A 27,789-nucleotide genomic window follows, 5' to 3' on the forward strand; every position below is an offset into this window, starting at 1 on the left:
GAAAAAAGCAAAGCCGGGTGGGTACATTGTTGAGGGAGATGCTTGTGACTGCCATTAAATCTTCAGGAAGAAAGCCACAGAGCCCAGGAAGGAAGATAGGACACTGAAGCTGGAGAAACCAGGTACACTCCTCTTCCTTAATTTGGTGGGAGAAAATGGTGAGAGCTAACTTACAGTCCCACTAAGCTGTGGCTCGAGCACTCACAAACTTATGACATTATTTGTTGTTGTTTTTTTAAATCTCTACAAGTGACATTCCTGGAATAGGCTCGAGCTCTTTTTCCTCCTTGGGGAAGGGGTTCTCTGAGAACCTGTATGTGACATTACCCAGGGTACAATGTGGACCATTGAACAGCTGTGTCCCCTTAATTTTCTAGGCTGGGGTGCCTTTTACACTGCTTTGCTGTCAGGACATCAACTCCTTTCCTGTTCACACAGCCTTTAGCATGCAAATTCACTCTCAGCTAAAGACATGAGCATCTGCCCACTCACTCATGAATTACATACAGGCCGACACCTGCAAATTCTTAGTCTCAGCTTGCTTCCCCTAGCATCTGTGTAATGGCCACTGTGGTGCCTCCTGTTGGCTGTCTTGGGAATTAGCTTAGTGCCCTCTTCAGGTGGTGTCTCACTGCCGTCACTCCTGCTCTAGGACCCACATCTCTCCAAGGACCACAGTGTCCTCTTCAACAACAGCCCTCCAGCCATGCCATGAACTGTGCTCCTCCCTTCCAGGGGACCTGCAGTCCACTGTTCGCAGCCATTTCCTTGCTTAATATCTTAGAGGGAGACTGTTCATCTATGAGATACAGGATCATCCCCTTGAAAGTTAGTCCTTCCTCTTCCATTAAATTACAAGATGACGGAAAGATAATTAGTCGTGCCTCTTCATTAGCATCTAGGAGAGAAACTTCTCAGCTCTGCCAAGTATAGAAAAATCCTCCATTAAACACCATTAGAAGTGTAAGGAGCTACTTAGACAAAAACCAGCAGGTGAGGTCACAATGTCATGGCAGTTCATTGACCAGTGTGAATTTACACCAAGATCACCAATCTCCACAGAACAAGTCATAAGTAGACCCCGGCACAGATACAAAATTTGTATCCTCATCCACTCTGCAATCTGCAATCATGGTCTGTGGATATTCACAGATTTGCACGGCTCAAGTCATAAGCATAGCTAGCAAGCACCCTTGCTGACAGTCTGATCAGAGCGCAGCCAAGGGCTTAGTATGTTATGACTAAGGCTGAATTACCATCTTGCACCTAAAGGAAATTGCACGAGGCATAGTGGTAGGGCAGAGTTGGGAAGCTAGAATGCTAGATGTCTTTGCAGAGGGATTAATAAGAGATTGTCAGTGACCAAGACTGTCAAGCCAGGACTTACTGTGAAGACAGTAAAAATTCAAATGATCAGTATTGGATGACAAAAATCTGCTTCTAACAATTATGCAGTCATTGGGACAGAACAAACAAGGGCATGAATTTAAACCTTGAGACAGGCTATAGCTACACTATGAGCACTGAAACAGCAGAGCTTCAGCGCTATAGCTACACCCCTGTAGTGCCGTAGTGTAGATGCTTCCTACAGCAATGGAAGAGGTTTTTCCATTGATGTAGGTAATCCACCTCCCTGAGCTAAAGTAACAGAAGAATTCTTCTTTTGACCTAGCTGTGTCTACACCAAATTTTAGGTCAGCTTAACTACAGTGCTCAGGGTGTAATTTTTTTCACATCCCTGAGTGGTGTAACTAGGTCGACCTAAATTTTAAATGTAGTCCAGGCCTCAGTTCTAAAAACAGCTCCCAGTAGAGTTATACAGCCCCTTCTAATGTCAGTTCAAAATGGCTTCACATCTAATTTATTTAATGTCAGAAATGGCATTAGTTCGGATGGACCCTAGATTTCTCAGGGTTGATTTTCATTGCTAACCCACTGGCCTGGCTCGGAGGTTAATGGTCATATTGGTAAATACAATTTGAGTTTTCCCCATTGTTTAAAATATGGTATTTTTAAATGCCCCAAGGTGTGCTAAGTAGTTCATAGATCTTTTCCAACCAACATGGTTCAGAGTCAGTAAGCAGCAGTGAGCTACAACCCTGAAGTGTTCATAGAGAGCCTGTATGTGCTAAAAGTTTGCATCCAACTTTGCCAAAGTTTGTGGACGTGAAAAAATATTAAATGTCATCAACTGTTGCTTTGTGGCCACAGGTCAAACCTCAAACTAAAAGTTTTCATCTTAGTCATCAAGGCCCAGGGGTATTTCCATATATTTCAATGGAAGTTAGGAGCCTAGATACCTAAGCCCAAGTTTGAGTCTTCATCTCATTTATTACTGACTTCCTCTGTGCTTACTGAACTGGGGGGTAAAGGGTAGATTTAGGATATGTGACTGTATTTGTGGGTTATGAGTTACTGCGTGTACCTGCCTGAAGGGAGAAGATACACACTGATCTGCACGCGCGCACACACACACACCTGTCTGTGACTTACCTGACTCTTGTACATTTCACTATCTAAGGAAATGTTGCATTTAGTAAAATAAACACAGTGTAAACACCACCTTTTGCACATTGCCATTTCTAGTCATATATGCACACAATTCTCTCTTCTACAGCACTTACAAAGAGAGAGAGTCCTACCACGTAGACAGGCACTTGCCTGATAAAAATATAATCAAATAGGATTGACAAAAGGGTTGCTCTGACTGGGAAAAGAGTCAAGTGGCAGGGCACACGTGCACAATCTGGCAGTAGATTCAGGCATGAGTTGCCAGAATCTTAAAATAAGCACAACTGAGAGGGAATGGGAGGGGGGGGAAAAGTCACAAATTTTTCTCAGAAAGCTTTCCAGCTAGGTCCTATAAGCAGCTCTCATCTGGCCTGCAGATATTGGTCATGTGATCCAGCAGGCCTATGGTACATTATGTATTTATTTATTTATTTTGCAGGGAGGTTGAATAGTAACTTCTGGATGCAATTTGTTCAGACATCCCTTCTTTTCAGTTTACTATCAAGCACTCAAGAGGAGATAAGCAAAAAGGCAGTGCTTGTTTGTTTTTTAAATTGTCTCTTTGTCAAGCCAGACTTTACACAGCAGCAAATCTAACACGGCTAATGTAAAATGTGAACTGGGAGAGTAAAATGATCAGATTTAAAAAAAAAAAAAAAAAAACACAAGAATGAGATTGATATTGCAGTTAGATGGATTATAATAAAAAGATTATGGGGGAGGTGCAGGTGGAGTGAAATATAGAATCAGAGAAATTAGAGATGTGTCATCTGACTTGTTTCATTAGTAATAAGTAAAGTAACAAGCAGGCAGAGTTGTAGGGAAATTATCTTTTATTATACTATTAATTATTAATCAGCTATCTGTAAAATGGGGATAGTGATACTGACCTCCTTTGTAAAACAATGAGATCAGCTGATGAAAAGTGATATACAACAACCAGGTATTAGCAGTGGTTATTAAATATGCTGAGTGACATGGCAGAGATAGCTTTTTTTAATAGTTTGGCCTCTGCTTGCATTCCTTTGTGCCCTTGTGTCATATACTTAACTCTGTCTCTCATGAAATCTGACCCTTTTTCTCCATTCCCACTCATCATATTATATAACATATTCCCTTGGTCCCCATTGTGTTTTTCCCAACTGAATTTAAATGACTCAAGAGCTGTAGATGGTTTTTACTAGCCTTTTCACTCCAGTAACAGTCTCAAACTTAGCAGTGTCCCTCATTTATTTCTCTTTTTATGCTATCTGGAATTGGGAAGGAAACTTGGTGGATTCCTAAATATACAGAGAGAAACTTTCAAAATGACCTGCCACTTTGAAAGCTCAGAATTTCACTCTCAGTGTTTGTGGATGCACTAGTTTGGGTGACCAATTTTTGCTCACTCTAAATCTCAGTTTTGCAGGCACAAAATATTTGGCTTGTACACCTGTCATAACTATAAAGGGAAGGGTAACAGCTGTCCTGTGTACAGTACTATAAAATCCCTCCTGGCCAGAGACTCCAAAATCCTTTTCCCTGTAAAGGGTTAAGAAGCTCAGGTAACCTGGCTGGCATCTGACCTAAAGGACCAATAAGGGGACAAGATACTTTCAAATCTGGGGGGGGGGGGAAGGCTTTTGTTTGTGTTCTTTGTTTGGGAGTGTGTTCGTTCTCGGGACTGAGAGGGACCAGACATCAATCCAGGTTCTCCACATCTTTCTAAACAAGTCTCTCCTATTTCAAACTTGTAAGTAAATAGCCAGGCAAGGCGTGTTAGTTTTCCTTTGTTTTCTCAACTTGTAAATGTACCTTTTACTAGAGTGTTTATCTTTGTTTGCTGTACTTTGAACCTAAGACTAGAGGGGAGTCCTCTGAGCTCTTTAAGTTTGATTACCCTGTAAAGTTAATTTCCATACTGATTTTACAGAGATGATTTTTACCTTTTTCTTTAATTAAAAACCTTCTTTTTAAGAACCTGATTGATTTTTCCTTGTTTTAAGATCCAAGGGGTTTGGATCTTGATTCACCAGGAGTTGGTGGGAGGAAGGACGGGGGATGGTTAATTTCTCCCTGTTGTAGATCCCAGGGGGGTTGGAACTGTATTCACCAGGAGTTGGTGGGAGAAAGAAGGGGGGATGGTTAATTTCTCCTTGTTTTAGATCCCAGGGGGGTTGGAACTGTATTCACCAGGAGTTGGTGGGAGGAAGGAGGGGGGATGGTTAATTTCTCCTTGTTTTAGATCCAAGGGGTTTGGATCTGTATTCACCAGGGAATTGGTGAAGTTTTTCAAGGCTTCCCAGAAATGGAATCCATTGAAATGGTGGCAGCGGAACCAGAGCTAAGCTGGTAGTTAAGCTTAGAAGTTTTCATGCAGGCCCCTACATTTGTACCCTAAAGTTCAAAGTGGGGATCCAGCCTTGACAACACCCAAATCCAAATTCCCCCCACCCCGCATGCAAAAACTTGGGGCAACTTTGCACATCTGATCCAGAATATCTTTCATAGCTCCCCCATAATTTACCCAGTAATAATTCTTTGCACTGATACAGAGGTTTTCATCCAGAGATCTCAAAACAGTAAGACAATTGGATCCTTTGGACAGTTATTCCTGATGCATTTCCCATGAAAGTCATTTCAGACATTCCTTGGTGCTGTTTTCACAGCTAGTTTAGCCAACCCTCCAAGATTATCCTGGAGTCTCCAGAATTAAAGGATAATCTTTAATTAAAGATTATGGCATGTGATGAAGCCTCCAGGAATACGTCCAACCAAAATTGGCAACCCTATTCACAGCAATGTTCTTCTTTTTCATACATTTGTGCCATTTTGATTAAAACAAGTTCAATGGCTCTTTTTCAGAAGGTTTTGCAATTTGGAATCCAGCTTCCTAAACTAATCTGGTGCTTTTAGTGTCAACATAATTTGTTAGTAAGTGTACATAGCTCATCAGCTTGGCTTTTTAAAAAAGTGCATTCCATTTTTTTAATGATATATTCCACTACATTCCATATATGCATTTTGGATAGATATTAGACTGTAAATGCTATATCCTATTATCTTGCAGTTCTACATAAGTTATGTAGATCATGATAAAAAGTAAGACGCTTTTTGCATTGAAACTCCCTTTCCACATGAATCTCAGCAAAACCAGCTTTCTGTCAATGTGAGTTATAGTTACAGTCACTTGTATGCTTTTTGTATACTTTTTGATTTCATATCACGGAGGCTGTGGTTGCAATGCCATAAATAAACATGAGTTCTATTCTGCACTTAAAGCAGGGATTCAACCTCTGTTACGTATAAAAATCTAGAACAAATCTTCCCTCAACTTAAAACACTGACTCTTCAAGAACAAAATTAATTCTCTGAGAATTTACAAGTAAATCAATTAGTTTAAATTAATTAAAACCTGAATCCTTTAAGAAGTTTAGCATCTGTCAGTCTTTTCTTTGTCTGAAATTATTTTAACAGAATAATGCAATCACTTCAATTTGTAATTCTATGGAAAATTTGAAGTCTTGTGCATAGGCCACTCATGAAGAAATCATGTTATAATTAAGCAAAGCTATTAACAATTGTAACTGATTGATATGATTTTATAGGCTATTAAGCTCAGGTAACTCTTAAATGGAGCTACTGTGACATCGAAAGTAACTAAAAATATCACCACTCTTCCTTTACAGCTAATTTGAATGCAATTATTCTATTGATTGCAATGACTCAGTAGTATGAGGTGACTGGACATGTATAAGGAGTTGAAGTAGCCAATTGATGTGATGTCAATCGAGATGCACCAGCTGAGGATCAGGCCCTCAGTTTCCACATGTTCAGTGAATGGTTCCCACATCATTGTATACAGTAATCGCTATTTATTAATCCTAAATACACGACGCACCCCACGTGTTCTAGTTGTGCATTTTAACTGCATCAGAGACATTTGCCTTTTTTACCATAGAAATGACTAATGATGAGTTGGAAATAATTAACTATGATCAGAGATCTCAAACAACAACTTCTGTGTGCAGTTTTATTCACAGGTGCTTATTACGACTTACTTTAGAGAAGGAAACAGGTGAAGGCATAGACATTCCATCACTTTGTGTACTAGATCCTGGTCCTAGAGATGAGATTCTGAAACGGGGGGGGAAGTGGCCTAAGTGGTAGAGCCAGGGACTAGGAATCAGGATTCCTGTCCTTAGAGAAAAGTCCTACAGACTTTATTAAGGATGAAATTAACAGAGTTTTTTGGAAAATACTCTAAAACCCTACAGATTTTAACACCATCCTAGAGAATTCTATAAGGTGTCTATAAGACTTTATTGCAGGGAATCGGCAACCTTTGGCACGCGCCCCATCAAGGAAAGCCGCTGGCGGGCTGGGGCGGTTTGTTTATCTGCAGCGTCCTCAGGTCCCGCCGATCTCAGGTCCCACTGGCCACGGTTTGCCGTTCCAGGCCAATGGGGGCTGTGGGAAGCAGCATGGGCCGAGGGCGGACGCTGCAGATAAACAAACTGGCCCGGCCCACCAGCGGATTTCCCTGGTGGGCCGTGTGCCAAAGGTTGCTAATCCCTGCTTTATTGGATGGTTTAAACATTTCTGTAGAGAATAAGATAACTATGAAATTCTACAGGCTTTTTCATAAAGCCAAGTTCAATTCTTGACTCTACCATTGATTCCAGGGGGTCTTAGCCAAGTCACTTAATTTGTATCTGTCAATTTACTCAGTAAAATAATTTTTAAACTAATTTGAGTGCCTCAAATGAAAGGCACGACTCTAATATACATGCAGAGCATTTACACTCATTAATACACATGAGAAGGGGGAAGGGATAGCTCAGTGGTTTGAGCATTGGCCTGCTAAACCCAGGGTTGTGAGTTCAATACTTGAGGGGGCCACTGAGGAATCTGGGGCAAAACCAGTACTTAGTCCTGCTAGTGAAGGCAGGGGGCTGCACTTGATGACCTTTCAAGGTCCCTTCCAGCTCTAGGAGATAGGCTATCTCCATTAATAGAAAATTGTAATTTTTTCAATAATTTCTGTTGTGCTCAATTGCCCTTTGCAACTGGTTAGGGCCTGAAACAAGCTACGTGACTAGGCAACATGATGGCTAATGAAGCTAATTGTTGATAAAATACAAAATAATGCACATTGGAGGGGGAAAAAATTAAGTTATTCTTTATACACCTTGCAGGGTTCTAAATTAACCCTATCAACTCAAGAAAGGGTCCAGGGCTTCATTATGGGCCTTGACAAAGTTTGCAGCTGCAGTCAAAAGAGCAAACAAGATGTTAAGATGCACTAGAAATGGAATAAAGAATACAGAAAATAAATCAATGGTGTGGCCTCACTAGACTACTGTGTACAATACTGCTCATCCCATCTTAAAAAAGACATTGCACAATTAGAGGGGATTCAGAGGAGGATGAAAAGTACAATCAAGGGCAAGGAAAAACTCTCATAAAGAAAGATTGGGATTGTTTACCTTGGAAAGCAAATGAATAAGAGGGGTGTAACGGGGCGTGACTCACCGCCGCGGTGCCTCCTGCTGGTATCTTCTGGGAATTAGTTCTCCAGCCGTTGTAGCGCCCTCTGCAGGCCGGTGTCCCACTTTACCTGGCCCCCCGAGTCTCTCCTGGACCTGGTGTCCCTTGCACGCCAGGGTGCTGCCCTCTGGCAGTACGTCCCTCAGTCCCGGGGTCTCCCCTCCCCAGGGAACCCCCACTCCTTAGCCCCACCTCAGTCTTTGGCTACTGCCCAGTCTCCATCTAGCCCCCGTTCACTGGGGCAGACTGCAGTATAAGCCACTCATCACAGGCAAGGTTGGGTTTGGACCTGCTGCCTCTAATTATTGCAGAGCTGCCCCTCTGCAGCCCTAGTACCCTCTAGTGGGCCCTTACTTCGGCCTGCAGCCTGGGGCTCTGCTAGGCTGGAGCTCCCCAGCTCCCTGGCCCTTCCCCAGCACTGCTCCATCCTCAGTACCTTCCTCAACTCCCCAGGCAGCCTGGTCCCTCCAGGGCCACCCAGAGGATTCAGGAGGCCTGGGGCAAAGCAATTTGGGAGGCCCCTTCCATAAAAAAAAGTTGGAATGCTGTATTCTCATGAGGGCCCCTGCAGGGCCCAGGGCAAATTGCCCCACTCTGGGCAGCCCTGGGTCCCTCCCTCTCCAAAGGCAGAGAGAGAGTCTCCCTGCTCCTGGCTTCCCTGGCCTTTATAGGGCCAGCTGGGTCTGTTTGGGGCGTGGCCACAGCTGAGGCTGTTTCCCCAATCAGCCCAGCTTTTCCCCCTGCCCCAGCCCTCTCCAGGGCTGTTTTAAGCCCTTTCAGGCAGGAGCGGGTGACCACCCCGCTACAGGGGACACAATAAAAGTATATAAAATTAATGATTGGACTAGAGAAAGGAAATCAGGAGCTTCTGTTCTCCCTATCTTATAATAGAAGAACAAAAAGGAACATTCAATGAAATTGAAAGATGACAAATTCGACAATGATAAAATAGTTTTTCACTCAACATGTAATTAGACTGTGGAACTCACTCTGCCACAAAAGGTCCATTGAGGGTAAAAACTCAAGATTTCAAAAGGGACTGGACATTTCTACGGATAACAAGAATACCCAGAGATATAATAATTGATGCTAACAAATGTAGGAAATATTAAAACTTATGCTTCAGGGCTTAAACCGGGCTCTAATTACAAGCAATTAGGAATTTTTTTTTTTGCACTTTTTTCTGAAGCATCTGGTGCTGGCCACGGCGGGAGACAGGATATTGGACTTGATGGACCTTGGGTGTGATCCAGTCTGGCAATCCCTATTTTCCGATGAAGTAATCCTGGAGAAAAGCAGTGCTGAAAAAGCCTTCTTCCTACAGTAGGCCAAGTTGGAAGCACCAAATGTAAGGAATATAATTTAACTCTGGTTGTGTTGCATTTTATTTAGAGTCCTTTTTGTAATCTAAGCAACAAACATTATACACCAACCGTGAGGGCCAGCACACAACAACAGAAAAGCCACCTTCCTATCAAAGCTGCCAGGAGCCACAAAAGAGTGAATCAGATTTAGGATTCAGAAGTGCACATGACAAGTGATGGTTAATGCATTAACCAAACAGCTAGAGACTGCAATTTGAACAGCATTAACTGGGGCACAAGCAAGACTCCATTCTTAGTTTCCATTACTATGATTACCCTCCACTTGAACAACAGTCTTAAAGTGGTAAAGAGAAAAACAGAAGCTTTTGCTTCCCTTCGTTGTCAAGTTAATGGTCTGATTCTGCAGCTCTTGCTCATGTGCAGGTCTACTTGAGCAGGCTGTAACATTTAACACACATGTGTACAGTGTAGTTTGTTTTAAAGGATTATTTTTCCCTTTGGGCAACTGCATCAGCACACGTGCTCCACCTTCACTCAACACGGAGAGGATGTTGAAGAGTGGCTGTGGCTTGAGCATTTTCTCTATAGAGCACAATCGTTTTATTATACAGAGGTGGCTTTGCACTGCACTGCATGGAAATCACTAGACATGAAGGGCCAAATTATGCTGCTACAGAAGTGGAGGCACACTTGGGAGTAGGAGGAGGAGGAGCTCCACACGAGCAATGATATCTGGAGGCCACCAGGAGAAGGAGGATAAGATGCTGAGGAACAGGTCTTGTTATGTCTTTTTAAAAAGGTATAGCCAGCACTCCGGTAGGGCTGCCAGCTGGCTTGAGAGGGGAAGGACCATGAACCTGCCCCCATTCCACCCAGAAACACACACACACACACCAATCTAATTGCCAACAGTACTATTTGCCTCCTCCCTAGTATGCTCCCCAGTGATTTGAGCCAAACCATTGCTGCCCCTGACACCTGTGTGCTGGCTGTGGGATGGGAATGACTCTCTGCAGCCTCTGAAGTACCTGTGCAAGGTCAACTGGTCTTAACTGCAAGCTCTGTTTGATGGCAACTGAGCTGCTAATCATCCAACCACTGGTCATGTTCTGTCACACCAGACTCTCAGAAAGGAGAAGCGAGGCAGCGAGGTCCAGGGGGAGGATCTCACTAGATTTAGACTCAGGAGATTCCAGTTCTAGTCTCAGCTTTCTCATGGCTTTGCAAACTTAGGCAAGTCACTTCACCTCTGGGTAGCTAAGTTTCCCTGTCTATAAGATGGGTGTGACTATTTTAACCCACCTACGTAAAGTGCTTTATAATCAAATGGATAAAAGAATGGTAAAGAGCTAGATGTAAAATAAACTGAAATCAGTTTCTCAAGGAATAAGTCAGTCTCACTTGAGTAGAGGTCGCTCGGTTTCTTTTAATTGAGAGGCTGCTAATGCATTTGCACCTGGATGGTTTGTGACAGCACTCCATACTCTCTAACTTCCCTATTCTCAGGTCAGTGTACTTACAGAGGCTTAAAGCAGACAGGGGTTGGGGGGAGGAGGCAGTACAGACAATCCTTTGGCACTATTAGAAGATGAAGGCTTCATAACATGTAAACAACAGGGTACGTTTTATGGTACATGTTCCTGAAGTCTGGGTTTGGCTGCAGTCCTCTCCTGGAAGGCATCGTGCTGGCTCAGAGATAGTTCCATTTGGTTCCACTTAGTTAAATGTGAAACACACTGCTACCCACTGCACATCCAAGCTGATCTATATAGCGTTCCACGCTGGAGTGAAACTCAGAACATAGCCGCCTGCTCACCAGCACATCGCATTCACTTTTCTATCGAGAGTTGCCCTGGCTTATCCTCGGAGCACAGCCACACTTGGAGACTTTGGGGGGTTATTACTACAGTCCTTCATTATGTATACACAGCACCAGCTAATGTGAATTGGTAAAGCTTTTAACTGAGGAATCAAGAATTTTACATGGAGTGGTTAATAAGCCTTGAGTGCTGCCGCCCTTTCTACCACTAGCATTTATCTGAATTCAGCCTTTAGAAATGCACTTAACCCACCCACTCGTTTTTGCCTGCTATGGAGATTTGAGAGAGGAGGAAAGGAAGTTTTGAGTGATGCGGTAAGGATCTGACTAAGCCTCTTGTATTGTTGCCGCATCTAGGCGTCCCAGTGGTTGTGCTAGGTGCTGTGCAAACAGAGCAGTAAACGGCCCCTGCCCCAAAGAGCTAACAATGTGAAGAGACAGGACACACACTGGGTGGGAGAAGGGGTAGAACACAGAAGCAGAGTGAACAGAATGATGGTAGCAAATGTCATGTTAGCCCCACTGTTTTCAGTTTTTTGTGGGGGAGGGAGCAGTTTACATAGGAGGGGATCCCCTAAATGGAAAGAAGAAGGGAAGGGGGATGAGGGTTGTCACAGTTCAGGGCAATGGCTCCTGAATTCCCCCTCCATGGCCACTCTCACCTTCCCGTTCCCAGTCATCACCTCTCTTGCATGGAGACACGCATCTTACTCCTTCCTGATTGGAGTATTTCCAGGCTGCACAGTCCCCTGCCGACACCGTGAATTCCCCAGCAATGCAGACTGGCTCAGCCTTCCTCAGAGGCTATAAACAGCATAATTCTCCACAATTAAATTACCCCACAGCTCTTTCTAAGCAAGCACATGTATTCTTAAGGTGAAAGCAGAGAGAAAACAACAAAAGAACTTACATGCATGCTAACAAGCCTACCAGAGATCACCCCACCTCTAACAAGGGCTCTGACAGGTGAACAGTCCTTCAAACCCTAGACAGAGGTTTTTCTGTGGTTACAAGTTCATAACTTCCTTTGCTCAGAACAAGCACACCCATAAATCTGTGAGTCACTCTTCTATACAGTTTGGGTCTTTGATCTGTCCTCACATAGTAGGTGATCAGTAGACAAAGGTCCCCTCCTCACAGCAAAGCTTCAAAAGGCTGAGCTCTTGCATAATCTCCCCCTAGAGTCTTCCTGGGAAACCCTCTTAACTATCCTTTGAAGCTCAAAACACTTTCCACCTGGAGACATTCAATCCCACAATAATGCAGAATCATTTGCATTTTTAATAGAATTAACTCCTAATATGCTGAACCTTAAGTCAATTGGGTTTAATTTAATTTAATTTAATTCAGGATATTGAAGAAAATTGCCCTGTCGCAAAGGGGGCAGGGCAGAAGAGGGGAAAAGGGACAGGTGTGGAGGGAAGAGGTGGAGAGACTGTGAGGGAGGGGGAAGGTTGCAGCAAACAGTCAGTCAGCGCAGGGCAGAGCCAGTCAGAGAACTTTCTACAGTTTTGATTGGAATGTCCAGAGGTGAAAAAGGAACTTTTATCTCCCACAGATATGGGCAAGCTCCCCAAAAAGACCCACTGGGCACCAATGTAAGCCAGTTAGTGATGTGCTCAGTTCTGATCAGCATTGCAAGGGTAGAGTGTACAAAACATCCCCGGGCTTATAGGTAGGGACTTTCATACTGCATTTCAAGGCCACAAAAGCAGCTTGCTTCATTGTAATGTGAAGGGAAAGCATGATAGCCACGGTCCAGTCTAGGCGATTTTACCAGCAAATGGACTGAACATTAGTTAAACTGCCTTGGGGTTTCTAGGCACTGTATACCACTGAACTGTATACTCACCAAACCTATCTCTGGAGAGTGGGGGAAGTGTCAACCCATTTGGGGAAGCAACTGTGTGTATTAGTCACACCCGCCTTCTCTCTACTCCTCAGCTTGTTGATGATGCCAATATGAAGATAAAGTACCTGTGGACAGCTGTTAGGCTCACCACGCTTCTTGACTGGATGTAAACAATATTACAGAAAAGGTTCTTGCTCACTAGATATCCCTTGCCCTCTATGGAGAGAAACAAGAGGCAGGCAACTTACAAATCCTATAGCCATGGATACTCGAGGCAGGGCCCAAGTTGTATGGTTTGGATCCTGATCAGAACTTCCCCAGAGTGTGCAGAAGTTCAGACCCACCTCTTTTGAAAATGCTTCATTAGATTCAGTGTGAGTCATCTTATAACTAGAAATGGAGCTGAAACACAAAGTTTAGATCCAAATCTAAATTCTCCTCAAATTCTGGTTTATTCTCATCTAGGATTTTCATTCAGCCCACTACAGAGAGAGAAAGGGCCCCCCATGTAACCTAAGGAATAGCCACTGATTTTCTTCTGCAACTCATAAGCATTTTGCAATGAAAATGTTTTTGTAATGCTTGTTTTTCCGATGTAAAAAAAAAAAGTCAGACTTTGGATTTCAGCCGTGTATATTCAAATAAAATCTGGATGCCTGGCAAGTTTGCTGTTACTCCAGAGGGAGAGAGAATCAAAGCAGGCAAGAGTGACAAGGCATATATTAGTGCTGTTCGCTTGGCTTGTTTTTAAAGGCACGTTGGTGATGCAGATCACAGCAGAGGATTTATTCAAGTGCCACCAGAGATGGATGTGAGCAGTGATTTCAGTATTGGGGGTGGGGAGACACGAAATAAAAATAAGTAAATAAATTTTAAAAGGGTCTCATCCTGCTATGATCTGAAATCAGTTTTGCCACTGACTACAATGGAAGCAGGATTGGGCTCCAAGATACAAATAATTTAAAACTGGCACTAATAGTGGGATTGGAAAGCCGGTCTAAAATGGCAAAGCCAGAGTTCAGCAAACCAAGGCAAAAGGGCTTCTTACCAAATCTCCTTGTCCTTGTTATAGGAGGAATCTCCACATCCAGCCAAACAAACCCATGAGTCCAGAGTTCTCTCTAGTCAATCAGTTCTCCAGCTGAGCCCAGTTACATTCCCGTCTTCATCCACAGATGGGATCTTTAGCAATTCCTGTGATGAGGGGATCCACCTTCTGCAAAGGGTTTTAAACACCACCTCCCCCATGCCAAACCATGAGGGGAGGGGAAGGACTATATATGCCATTACATATATCCTCATACTTTGCTACAAATGTTATTGCTCTTCCTGAGCCCACCTGGTAAGTGGCACCTTGAGGCAGAGAAGTGGAGCTGGTCAAGAAACGGAAAAAGTATTTCACTAAACATTTCTTTTAAAATGAAATTTTGAAGTTTCCAGACCATCTCTCCTGGGAAGGGTTCTGGGAAAAGCAGAGAAAGTGCTAGAGACCACCAACTGGTCTTCATGCTGGTCACCCAACTGGCAGTTCTGTCCACAGTCAGAAGTGGTGTTGGTTCCACCATATTGACCTCCACCTTGGGAAGGACGGCCAGGCATTCCAGCCAGCTCTTGCCCTAGCAGGCTCAGAAAGATGGATAGAGAGGTTACAGGGCTCCCAAGTATGCTAGGCAGCCACCCTATAAAATAATGGATGGGAAAAATGGAAGCAAGCCATGCTAGGCCAATGGAAAAGGAGGAAAAGGAACAATAGCAACCACTTGATGGCGTTCCAGGCTATCAGGCCACCCATGTGCCTAAGAAACTCACCCATCTGTGCTTTATTCTATACAGGGAAGATTTTTGAATCTAATTAATTGACCACAGTGGTCTTCTATTCTAGCCACTAGACAGCACTATCTTCTGGTGACATACACAGACAGATTTGTTGTTGCTATGGAGCTTTATAGTATCACTGAATGCTTGTGCAATATATCGTTGTTATATGGTTCAACCAAACAGAATGCAGTATTTGAACTCAACAGGTATAAATGACATCCCTTTTGCCATTTGCTCACTACCCGTGTCTCAGTGATGCATCTGCACTGAACCGATAATACATGTAACGTATGCAAATAGCATTACTGTTACATTACCATCTCTGATTGGACACTGTATCCTGGCTGGGAGGTACATCAGATCTACTTAAAATCATTGTCACTGCAAGACACAGCTGATTGGAATGAACAGAAGGACTCCATTTATTTTTCTAAAATATCCTAGAATAAACTACCTACTGCACTCTTTGCTCTCATTCGCCACTGCTTTTAAAACAAAAGGTTTACATGCAATTAATCCCAAATGCCTGGGCTATTTGGAGAGGGGGAGTGAATGGGTTACTCTGCGTTCACAGTAATGGCAGCTAGGCCAAAACATCTAGCACATAATCTCAATGTTAATGAGAGTTTAGTCCTGGGACAGAAGAAATTAGAAAACAGTAACATTTGTTTGCCTTTTTATTTATTTATCACAAGCTAGTCATTGTCACACCTTAGGCCATAACTGTTAATGAAATTAAAGTAAAGAATTCAACCTCCATAACCTTTCAAAAGGTGGGTAGCCATTATTACAACCATTTGGGAAAACTGGGCAGAGAAACTTGCCCAAGTAATTCAACAAGTCAATAGCAGGGTTGTAAAGAGAACACAGGTTAGCTAACTCCTAAGCAGGTGCCTTTGCACCGGAGCACGCTACGTACCCAGTGGAACAGGCAGCTAGTGGAAACTGTTTCACAGAATCACAGAAATGTGGGGCTGGAAGGGACCTCAAGAAGTCATCTAGCCCATCCCCCAGCACTGAGGCAGGTTAAGTAAGACTAGACCAGCCCTGACAGGTGTCTGTCTCACCTGTTCTTAAAAACCCTCCAATGATGGGGATTCCACAACCACAAGTAACCTGTTTCAGTGCTTAACAATCCTTATAGTAACAAAGATTTTCCTAATATCCAACCTAAATTTCCCTTGCTGCAAACTAAGCCAATTACTTTGTGTCCTACTTTTAGTGGACATGGAGACAAAAGATCGCTGTCATCTTTGTAACAACCTTTTACATATTTGAAGACTTATGTCCCCTCACACTCCCTTCAGCCTTCTATTCCCTAGGCTGAAAGAATTGGGCATGTTCCGTCTTTCCTCAGTTGCCTAGTGAATTCTAACCCTAATTATGTAGAAACTAGTATGGATAGTTGTGATCATTACTTGATGTCATACGGTATACTCAATGGTCTGCATCAGTGTGTCCCTAGCAGCAATCCAGATACTTTAGGGAAAGTGTTCCCTGATAGGGTGATGGCTAAAGCCCTTCCTCATTAGAGGGACTTGGTCCACTACAAAGAGAATGGAAGAGCTCAGCAAATAAAAACACAGGACTAATAGCCAAGAGATCCCAGAGGCCTGGAACCTGTTCCCAGACAAATACTAGGTTAGGATGAAGTTCAGGTTGAGAGTACATGTCAGTAGTTTAGGGTGAGCAGCGTGTCAGGGATCTTGTTATAAATAAGGCTGTGAGTCTTTCACGGAGGTCACGGATTGCCTGGGAGCTGCGGGCAGCCATGCAAATGTAAACAGACTGTCTCGCGGCCCGCCAGCGGATTACCCTGACAGGTTGCATGCGGCCCACGGGCCGCAGGTTGCCCACCACTGGATTAGACTCTATACAGGTCTCTCCAGCTGAGCTTCATCTCTAATTAATCTCTGCTACCTGGCTCCTCCTCCAGGTGCAGTCTGGGCAGTTAATTGGCCCACTCAGCCACCTTAACCCCTTCAGACTTTGTGTGGGGTGGACCCCACCCCACCCCACAGTGCAACTGTCCTCAAATGGGGCTGAGCACCCACAACTGTATCTTCAGCACCCTTCATGATCAAGCCCTTTTTCGAGAGGGTATATTCGAATCCCAACATCGCGGAAAGTAAACTAAAGATAGGGTAGTTCAATTGATAACAAAATAAAGTAGGCAATAAGTAGTTCTTAAATTTAGAGTGTTATTTCTTCCTGTTGCTTGCAAAACTGCTTTGATTTTTAAAAAAGAATATTAAATTGGCAGAGCACCAAAGAGCATTCCCCACAACTTGTACCAAGGCTGTTTAGTTATGAAATGATAAAGCACAGGGGCAAAAAAGAGCTTTTTTTTTTTTTAAATTAATCTCACCACTGTGCTTATCTGACGCCAATTATAAAACCTTTAAATGCGGTTCTAAGGCAATAGGCAAGAAAATCAAGTAGCAAGATAAAAGGGAAAGAATTCCCTTTCCCATACAGGTAATCTGTCCCCACAAAGAGCTTGCACAAAGAGAAGCCAAAATGTAAAGAAAACCTAAATGCCATCTGCCATGAAAATAGGAGCCTGATAACATCTGCAAATACCTTAAAGAGTTATTTCCTGCTTTTCAGTCACAATATCCAAGGCAGCTTTCCCCAAGTCTCCCTATTTTGAATTAATATAAAAAAAATCAAACTAGATAAAATCCGAATTTCTGAGTCATGTCAATGATGGAAATCTTATCAGGAAGGGACTGAAGTTTGATGAATTCATCAGGTGGAACAAAGGTGGAAAGATTTGTCTAGTGGCTTGAGCAGGAAAACTGGGAGATCAGGACTCATGGGTTCTTGCCTCAGTTCTGCCACTGACTAGCTATGTGACCTTCAACAAGTCACTAGGCCTTGTCTACATTTAGGAATAGCCCTGATTCAGCAATTGGCATAGCTGCCCCATGAGTGTATCCACAGGCAAGCGGGGATTTGTATCAAATGAGCTAACTGGGGATTCAAAAGTGTCCATTAGTTTTGGAGGCTTCAACTTGAGATACCTAGGGCCTGGTTCTGATTTCTTTTTCACTGGTGTAACTCCATTTACTTCAGAGTTACTCCTGATTTACATGAATGAGAGAGCAGACTCAGGTCCCCCAGGGTAGGACTATTCTGCAACAAAAGTCCCGTGACATGATGGCAGTTGGCCTGGGTCAGCTGACTTGGTCTCACAGCGCTCAGGCTGCGGGGCTATAAAGTTGCAGTGTAGACATTCAGACTCGGGGTGGAACCTGAAACCCCACAAGTGGAAAGTGTCTCCGAGCCCATGGTTCAGCCCGAACCTGAACATCTATGCTGCTATTTTTAGTCCTGCAGCCTGAGCTCTCCAAGCCAAAGTCAGCTGACCCGGACTTTGAGGGCAGGTCTACACTTACAACAAAATCATAACATGCTTTCTAGAGACTAAACGTAACTAATAGGTTAATCTCCTGTCTAAAGAAGCTTATCTCACTCAAAGTCCTCTGCAGCGTTTTCAACCAAGGTTGGCTGTTTTCATGAATGCAAATACACTGTCCATTTACTTCTTCCTTTCAGAATGAAGGGGAGTCTTCTTTTCCTTATAGATATACCCCCGAAGTTCATTGTCTTTGCTCATAGACTGAATAATCCCCCTGTGGCTTGTTTTTTTCCAGTGTGCTGAATCCCCGTTGACTTCACATCTCTTCATCCAAACTTGACTTCATATGTAAATGGACATCCATTGTGTTAACGTACAGTACGTAATTTACATCCAGACAGACAGACAAAGTCCTTACCTCCTGTCTGAAGGAAAACCTGGTTTTCCACCTTTGTTGATCTCTTGATACAGACTTTAAAATATATTTTCAGTGTATAGATACATATAACTCCTTACATAGCATCTATACATACATCTATACATACATTTCACAATGATATTGATGACCAGTGTGACACTGGCTTTCATTTGACGCCTCACATAGCATTCTTAATGAAACAGAATGTGCTTTCTGTAACCCTTGTTGGTTGGCACTGAGAGTTTCTTGGGTCACATGTGTGGAATGATCCACTAAGAGCACAAGTAATTTGGATCTGGAAAGATTAGAACGGAAAGATTTTCTTTTACTCCAGTCAGCCCCTATATAAAGTCAAATCCTAAAATACTTTCTCTTTTGCGCTCCCACTGAAGTGAGTGAGTATTTCACTTGAGTAAGGACCAAGGGAAAAACTAAGGAACCTGGGATTTGGCCCATTGAACATAGCTGCAGAAATCCTCAATTCTGGCACGAATGAGAGTTATTTTGTTGGCAGGCATATGACACTGGCATGTTTAAATCTATACTGTACCTACAGTCAAAATCAAACTATGAAGGATTCAATCGAAGGTTTCAAGCCTAGCAAACTATAGTTGGATTCAAGAACTAATTAAAAATATGAGATTGCAGTAGCAGAGACTTGTTAGCTATCAACCTCCCAAGTTATGCTGCGCCTGGATCAAAAGGTTAGCAAACTCAAGACCTAACATCATAGTGCACTGTTTTGAGGAACAGATAAATCCAGGGCTTCATTCCTTTAACTCAACTATTTTTTATTTTTTAGTTACAAAAGCAGCCCACTGTCTTGCATCCTTTTACTGTCACGGTCACAACACATTCCCAATCTATGATTAATCTAATTGTGATTCACTCTGGAGGTTTGAAGAGGATCTCCTATTGGAGTTTTGATTGGACCTCCAACCCAATGTTAAGTTTTATTGTGGAGTATTATGCTGTAAATCTAATATTCTAGGGCTCAGCCACTGTGCTGGGAAACCAATGCAGACCTCGAAAATACAGCTGAGGAGATAACAAGGAATGGAAGGATGAAGGAAATCAGTTTTTGTTGTTATATGTAGCTAAATCAATATTACAATGCTAATAAAAGCAGCCTTTGATTTAGCTGCTGATATATTGCACTTAGGATGACCAGATAGCAAATGTGAAAAATCAGGACAGGGGGTGGAGAGTAATAGGAGCCCATATAAAAAAAGCCCCAAATATCGGGACTGTCCCTATAAAATTAGGACATCTGGTCACCCTAATTGTACTGGTGGTCATAAGGAAACTTGAGCTTTTGGTTTCCTTCCCCTCACACCCCAGCACAACTAGGGTTAATATCAAAATATGCCATCCAAAATGAGGATAAGAGAATAGGAGAAGGCCAGTTGGACTCATCAGGTCAGTTCCTTGCCAGTCTCATCACTTCTATTTACTACTGGTACAATATGATGCTTTTCACTGTATCTTTCATCCAAACAGCCCAGAGCACTTTAATAAGTTTGTTAGGCCTCACAAGTTCGTTTCTAATATATTATCCCCATTTTACAGATGGGGAAAACATACACAGTTGGGTTAGGTCACTTGCCCAGTGAGTCACTGGCAGTCACTATAGGAACCAAATGATCTGACTCCCCACACGATTCTTCACTGTCTTGCACCTGGTGGAGTCATTTACACAAGTGCACAGTGGGTGTCAGCCATGGCCTCCCTTGTCAAAGTTTGGGGAAACCATGGCATCTTGAAATGTAGAAAGGTTTAACTAAAGAAAAAGCTTAATTTTTTCCATAGTGATTTATGGACATGAATAATGGGAAATTAATGCTGCAGACAAGAAGAACATTGAAGCCTTTGAGATGCGGTGTTGGTGAAGACTCTTGCGTATTTCCTGGATGGAAAAGATGATGAATGCTTATGTTAGAAATATTATTGGAGAGAGCCAGACCCTGCAGTTGTAAATCAACAGGCACAAACTTAAGTACTTTGGTCACATCAGGCAGAGAAGGAAATAACTCTGAGAAAGTTATCCTAGAAGGAATGGTGGCAGAGCAACAAGAAGATGGATATAGATGGTGTGCAGTAAACCACAGGGAGGTCAACTGCTGAGTGCTCAAAGCTAGCGATGGATTGAGAAGGCTTCTGAAAATTCTGCTATGATGTAATCAATATTCAGATAGGAGTAAATGAATTTTACTTATGTACTTAAAGTGGGTGTCAATCAGCACCAAATCAGAAGGATAGTGCTCTATACCTTCTTTGCACAGGCATACACAGTGTAGCAGGGCGGTTACCCGCTCCTGCCTTGAGGGGTTTAAAACAGCCCTGGAGGAGGGCTGTGGGAGGAGGAAAGCAGCGAAGCTGATTGGGGGAAACAGCCTCAACTGGGGGCCACGCCCCAATCAGGGCCCAGCTGGCTCTATAAAGGGTTGAGCCAGGAGTAAAGGCACAGAGTCTCCTCTAGTGTGGAGGGAGACGGGCCTGGCTGCTGGGGAGCTAGATAAGGTACCGGGAGTGGAGCAGGGATGGAGGAAGGCCAAGGGAGCTGGGGAGCGCCGGCCTGGAAACCCCCCAAGCTGGGGCTTAGTATAAGGCCAAACAGGTACTGGAGATGTAGGGGACAGCCCAAGGCTAGACAGAGGCAGCAGGCCCAACCCCCCCTTGCCTAGGATGGGTGGCATACATTGCAGTCTGCCCCAGGGAACGGGGGCTATTTGGTGACAGGCAGTAGCCTGACACTGAGGCAAGGTGGGGAGACCCCGAGACTGAGGGGTTACTGCCAGAGGGGCAGCACCCCAGAAAAAGGGGCACCGGGGTCCTGGGAGGGACACGGGGGCCAGCGGTAAGGCGGATCACTGGCCTGCAGAGGGCACTCCGGAAACTGGACAAGCTAATTCCCGACAGAGACCAGCAGGAGGCGCCGCAGGGGTGAGTCCGCACGCTTACACACAGCCACACAAAGTGTAAGACAATAGCAAAGTAGGTCTTCTGCTCTAACTATTTGAGAGCACTAACCTTTCTATCAATTCATTATTTTTACACTCCCCTTTCCTATTATTTGTGTGAGACTTTCCCTAGCTACTCCTCATCCTATATTTTCCATTCCCTCTACACTCACAAACAGATCTGTGTAACTCACTGTCCCTTGTTTGTAGAGGGGCTGTGTGTTCTAAATAAATACATGGATAGCCATGGCTGAGTGTACTAGATACCACATCACTTCAGACACAGTTATGAGGAATCTGGGGGAAAGGACGGAATGGAATGGAAGCATAAAGGGAGGATGGGAAGGTTTTTAAAGTGAAATACAAATCTATCCATTCACATATTTGGAGATTCAGTACAGTAATTGTTAAAGTGTACTTGTGCATTAAGACTTGAAGAGTGGAAGTAGCCATTAATAAAGGACATATTTAATGAAACGCCAGAGATATCTATCAAACCCCTATCTGCGCAACAATATAAAAGAAATACCGTTACTTCTTTTGTCATGCTTAACATGTAATGTTTGATGACTTTCTAAGACTGCGGAACATAGACTTTTTCTCTCCCTAATACTGTCTTTTTTCTCCTGTAGAACATAAAAGATGCCCCTGAAGAAGCCTTCAGCTCAGTATAGGAAGCGAAAAGCTCAATTGCAGTCTAGTTTGCAGGAAGGGGGCAAATTTGTTGGGAAAATATCTGAAATAGAGCATAGACCGTACTTCAGGCAGCAGCAGCAGTCGTCCCAATGCTGAAGAAATTGAGGAGTAAAGTGTAAAGGATGAAAGTCCTATTACTAAGGAATTAGTGGATTTACCTGAAGATAAGGAATGGAAATCTGAGGAAAGTGATGGAGAATTGTCCAGTTTTCCTGGCAGTGTGAAGGAGAAGAATGTGGCTCATGTGAAAAGGAGAGTAATGACAAAGAAAAATCTGGTTTACATGAAAAGGAGAGAAACGATAAAAAAGAATCAGCCTCACATAATGACAAACAGCAGTGAGAAAAATTGCACACCTTAAATCAATACATCAGATCTTGCTTTATGGCCAGCGATCCTAAACTCTGCAAATATTGATCGTACAATTTTGAACGGGCCAGGCAAAATCAAGGATATGATGTTTCCAGTAAATGAGCAAAAGCGACATTTCTCAAAGTCACACTGCGAAAGAGTGCTTGAGAATGGTGAGAAACTGAATTGGCATTGGCTAGTTTACCCAAAATCAACTGACAAAATTTTCTGTTTTTATTGCACAATATTTGACAAGAATGCCAAATTGTATCATGCGCTTTCTGGGTACAATTACTGGCATAACTTAGCTGATTCTCTGAAGCAACATGAAAAGTTACCCGGCCATTTTACGGCCTACTCCAAATGGATGGAGATCAACCAAGTCCAGGATCAAGCTGAATAAATGCACAAACACAGAAAACCAGCGCATTATTAATGAAGCAACCCAGCATTGGAGGAATGTGCTTGAGTGTCTGATCTCAGTTACCCTCTTCCTTGCAAAGAATAATTTGGCTTTCCAGGGCTCGTCAGATAAGTTGTTCACTGAACACAACAGTAATTTCCTCAATTTGGTGGAGCTCCTTGGGAAACACAATGATGGCATGTGTGAGCATGTACGTCAAGTCGTTCATAAAGAAGCTGTGGACCATTATTGCAGCAAAACAATTATAAATAAATTGATTGACCTTATGACAAGGAAGGTGCTTGATAACATATTGATGCGGCTTGGCAAAGCAAAGTACTACACTGTAATAATGGACTGCACTCTCGACATTAGTCACAGTGAAAAGATGTTATTTACAGTAAGATTTGTTGACGACAAAGATGGCCGTATCCAAGTTGGCTGTATCCAAGTAAAGGAACACTTTATCTGTTTCTGGTCTGTGGATGACTCTACTGGAAAAGGTCTAACAGAACAGAATTGTTTATGAACATTTTGAATGAGAATAAAATAAAGCTTCAGGACTGTCACAGCCAAGGCTACAACAATTGCATGAACATGAAGGGAAGAAACAGTGGCATCCAAGCAAGAATCTTTGTGCTGAATCCAAGAGCTTTCTTTGTGCTTTGTGGTTGCCATTTCCTCAACCTGGTTGTGTTGGATGCAGCATCATCTTCTTTAGATTCAGTATCTCTCTTCGGAGTACTGCAAAGGATATATGTCCTGTTTTCAGCATCAACTATCAAATGGAAGATGCTCACAGACAATGTTACAAATCTGACCATGAAGCTGCTAGTGACACTCGCTGGGAAAGCCACATTGACCTGGAATGGCGAACTACGGCCAGTGGGAGCTGTGATCGGCCGAACCTGCAGATGCTGCAGGTAAACAAACCGTCGCGGCCCAGCAGCGGCTTTCCCTGATGGGCCGCATGCCAAAGGATGCTGATCCATGGGTTAGGGCATGCATCTGGGATGTAGGAAACCCAGGAGTCCATGCTTCTGACCACATCCTAGATGAGTGCCCTAACCATTAGGCTATTGGTTATTCTGCAGTGTCTCCTCTTTGGTGGGTCCATCCTGGAGAAGCTGATATGTTTCCATGAAAAATTTTGGTTTCAGTTAATTGACATTTTCGACAAAAAGTTTTGTCAAAAAATTCCCAACCCGCTCTAGTTCTCAATGTCACTAAGGTTCTCAAGAAAATCACTAGCTAAATAAACTAGTCTGTCAAAATGCAAGCTGGAGAACCTCAGTCCCTACAACCTGCTCTGGACCACCCTTTCAGTTTTAGTCTGAATGTTCTCAAACTTTTGTACTGGTGACCCCTTTCACATAGCAAGCCTCTGAGTGCGACCCCCACTTCTCCCCTTATAAATTAAAGACACTTTTTAATATATTTAACACCATTATAAATGCTGGAGGCAAAGCAGGGTTTGGGATGGAGGCTGACAGCTTGCAACCCCCATGTAATAACCTCACGACCCCCTGAGGCGTCCCAACCCCCAGTCTGAGAACCCCTGGATTAAGGCATAGTATATTTTCCAGCAAGCTAGCAGAAAGTCTCAGTTAGGCAGTTTGACAAGGAGACGGCTGCCAGGTTCTGACATAAATGACAAGCAAATGTAGGTGTTGTTTTGAAACAATGAAAAGCCCAGCTCACATCACCTATTTAATGGCTTCAAGCTGTTAAAATATAAATATTAAAAAAAGAACTGGAGCCAGAAGGCAGCCCTGCGAGACATCACATACGACTTAGGCAGGAAGAAATATGAAGCCACAGACAACCTCCCCTTTATACTACCCTCTGAAAATGAGTCTTCAGAGGCCTATAGTTGCAAGTCCTCAATGATGGTCTTGGTAGCTGTGGAAATCAAGCTACCACCCTCAAAGTACCTCTAATGTCTATCCCCTTTGTGCACTAAGCCAATAAAACAGAAGGCCAGGGCAGCTTAGATCCTTCTTCAGATGACAGATTTATGGAGGGAAAATATACAGGCTTCACCACAGTGGAAAGAAAGAAAAGATTGTTGGGAATCAGAATGGTATCAATGTTTGACATGGGCTTTTGTAGAAAAGGTCTGGTAATAGCTATTGCATCACACCAAGACCATCACTCAAGTCTGCTTCTGTTCTTGAAGTGCCTTCTGCAAGTGAGGCCTGGTCTACACTACGAGTTTAGGTCGAATTTAGCAGCGTTAAATTGAATTAAGCCTAAACATGTCCATACGACGAAGCCCTTTTTTTCGACTTAAAGGGCCCTTTAAACCAGTTTCTTTACTCCACCTCCGACGAGGGGATTAGCGATAAAATCAGCCTTAGCAGGTCGGAATTGGGGTAGTGTGGACGGAATTCAACGTTATTGGCCTCCGGGAGCTATCCCACAGTGCTTCATTGTGACCGCTCTGGACAGCACTCTCAACTCAGCTGCACTGACCAGGTAGACAGGAAAAGCCCTGTGAACTTTTGAATTTCATTTCCTGTTTGCCCGGCGTGGAGAGCACAGGTGACCACACAGAGCTCATCAGTACAGGTAACCATGATGGAGTCCCAGGATCGCAAAAGAGCTCCAGCATGGACCGAATGGGAGGTACGGGATCTGCTCTCCATATGGGGAGACGAATCAGTGCTAGCTGAACTCCGTAGCAGTAAATGAAATGGCAAAATATTAGAAAAAGTCTGAAAGGCCATGAAGGACAGAGGCCATAACAGGGACGCACAGCAGTGCCGTGTGAAAATTAAGGAGCTCAGGCAAGCCTACCACAAAGCCAGAGAGGCAAACGGAAGGTCCAGGGCAGAGCCACAGACATGCCGCTTCTATGCGGAGCTGCATGCCATGCTAGGGGGTGCAGCCACCACTACCCCAACCCTGTGCTTTGACTCCATCAAGGAGAATCACGCAACAGGGAAGCGGGTTCGGGGTACGAGGAAGATGATGATGAAGACAATGAAGATAGCTCATAGCAAGGAAGCGGAGAAACCGGTTTCCCCAACAGCCAGGATATGTTTATCACCCTGGAACCAGTAACCCCCAAACTCACCCACGGCGTGCTCCCAGACCCTGAGGGCGCACAAGGGACCTCTGGTGAGTGTACCTTTGTAAATATTACACATGGTTTAAAAGCAAGCGTGTTTAATGATTAATGATTAATTTGCCCTGACAATCGCGGCCAGTACAGCTACTGGAAAAGTCTGTTAACGTGTATGGGGATGGAGCGGAAATCCTCCAGGAACATCTCCAGAAAGCTCTCCTTCATGTACTCCCAAAGCCTTTGCAAAAGGTTTCTGGGGAGGGCTGCCTTATCCCGTCCGCCATGGTAGGACACTTTACCACGCCAGGCCAGTAGCACGTAGTCTGGAATCATTGCATAACAAAGCATGGCAGCGTATGGTCCCGGTGTTTGCTAGCATGCAGACAACATCCATTCCTTATCTCTCTTTGTTATCCTCAGGAGAGTGATATCATTCATGGTCACCTGGTTGAAATGAGGTGATTTTATTAAGGGGACATTCAGAGGTACCCGTTCCTGCTCGGCTGAACAGAAATGTTCCCCGCTGTTAGCCACGCGGTGGGGGGGAGGGGTGAAGTGATCATCCCAGAGAATTAGGTGTGGTGGGGGGGTAGTTGGGTTTGTGCTGCATGTTAACCCGGAAACCGCAGCCCCTCCTTTTAGATTGCAAACCCATTTTAAATGACCAACCAACGGGTGCTTGGTATGGGAAATGAGGGCGCTGCTGTTTGAAACCATTCCCACATGTTATGAAGGTTAAAAAAGCCAAAAGACTGTGGCTTACCATGGCTGCCTGCAAGCTGAATTCTGTTGCCTGGCACTGCGTGAGTGATCTCTCATACCAAACTGGCAGGCCCTCAATATAAGAGGAAAAATGCGACCTTGTAACGAAAGCACATGTGCTGTGTAATGTGAACAACAAAATTTAACGTGAAAGAGTGTACCCATTGTTCTCTAAAATGTGTCTTTTTTAACCATCTCTCCCTTCTCCTCCACCAGCTGCAAATGTTTCTCCTTCACAGAGGCTAGTGAAGATTAGAAGGAGAAAACGGCGGACTTGGGATGATATGTTCTCGGAGCTCCAGATGTCCTCCCACACTGACAGAGCACAGCAGAATGCGTGGAGGCAGACAATGTCAGAGTGCAGAAAACCACAATATGAACGAGAGGAGAGGTGGCGGGCTGAATCGCAGGCTGAAGAGAGCAAGTGGCGGGCTGAAGAGGATAGGTGGCGTCAGCTTGTTGACAGAAAGCAAGAGTCGATGCTCCGGCTACTGGAGCATCAAACTGATATGGTCCAGCGTATGGTTGAGCTGCAGGAAAGGCAGCAGGAGCAGAGACAGCCGCTACAGCCCCTGTGTAACCAACAGCCCTCCTCCCCAAGTTCCATAGCCTCCTCACCCAGACGCCCAAGAACACGGTGGGGGCACCTCTGGCCACCCAGCCACTCCACCCCAGATGATTGCCCAAGCATCAGAAGGCTGGCCTTCAATAAGAGTTAAAGTTTTAAGGTTTTAAACTGCAGTGTGTCCTTGTCCTTCCCTCCTCCCCCACCCCTCCCGGGCTACCTTGGCAGTTATCCCCCTAGTTGTGTGATGAATTAATAAAGAATGCATGAATGTGAAGTAACAATGACTTTATTGTCTCTGCAAGCGGTGCTCGAAGAGGGGAGGGGAGGGTGGTTAGCTTACAGG

General features: G+C 43.9%; 1 long non-coding RNA gene across 2 annotated transcripts; it reads left to right on the forward strand.

Moving 5' to 3' along the window:
* LOC135972543 (uncharacterized) lies at positions 1-27,789 on the forward strand. Of its 2 annotated transcripts, none has more exons than XR_010589029.1 (4): positions 1-122; positions 9,230-9,388; positions 22,229-26,169; positions 27,095-27,789. It is a non-coding gene; the product is annotated as an uncharacterized LOC135972543 (long non-coding RNA). The 2 variants fall into 2 exon arrangements; XR_010589030.1 differs by lacking the exon at positions 1-122 and adding an exon at positions 3,950-4,243.

The sequence above is a fragment of the Chrysemys picta genome, chromosome 7 (assembly GCF_011386835.1).
Source record: "Chrysemys picta bellii isolate R12L10 chromosome 7, ASM1138683v2, whole genome shotgun sequence".
Lineage (NCBI taxonomy): Eukaryota > Metazoa > Chordata > Testudines > Emydidae > Chrysemys > Chrysemys picta.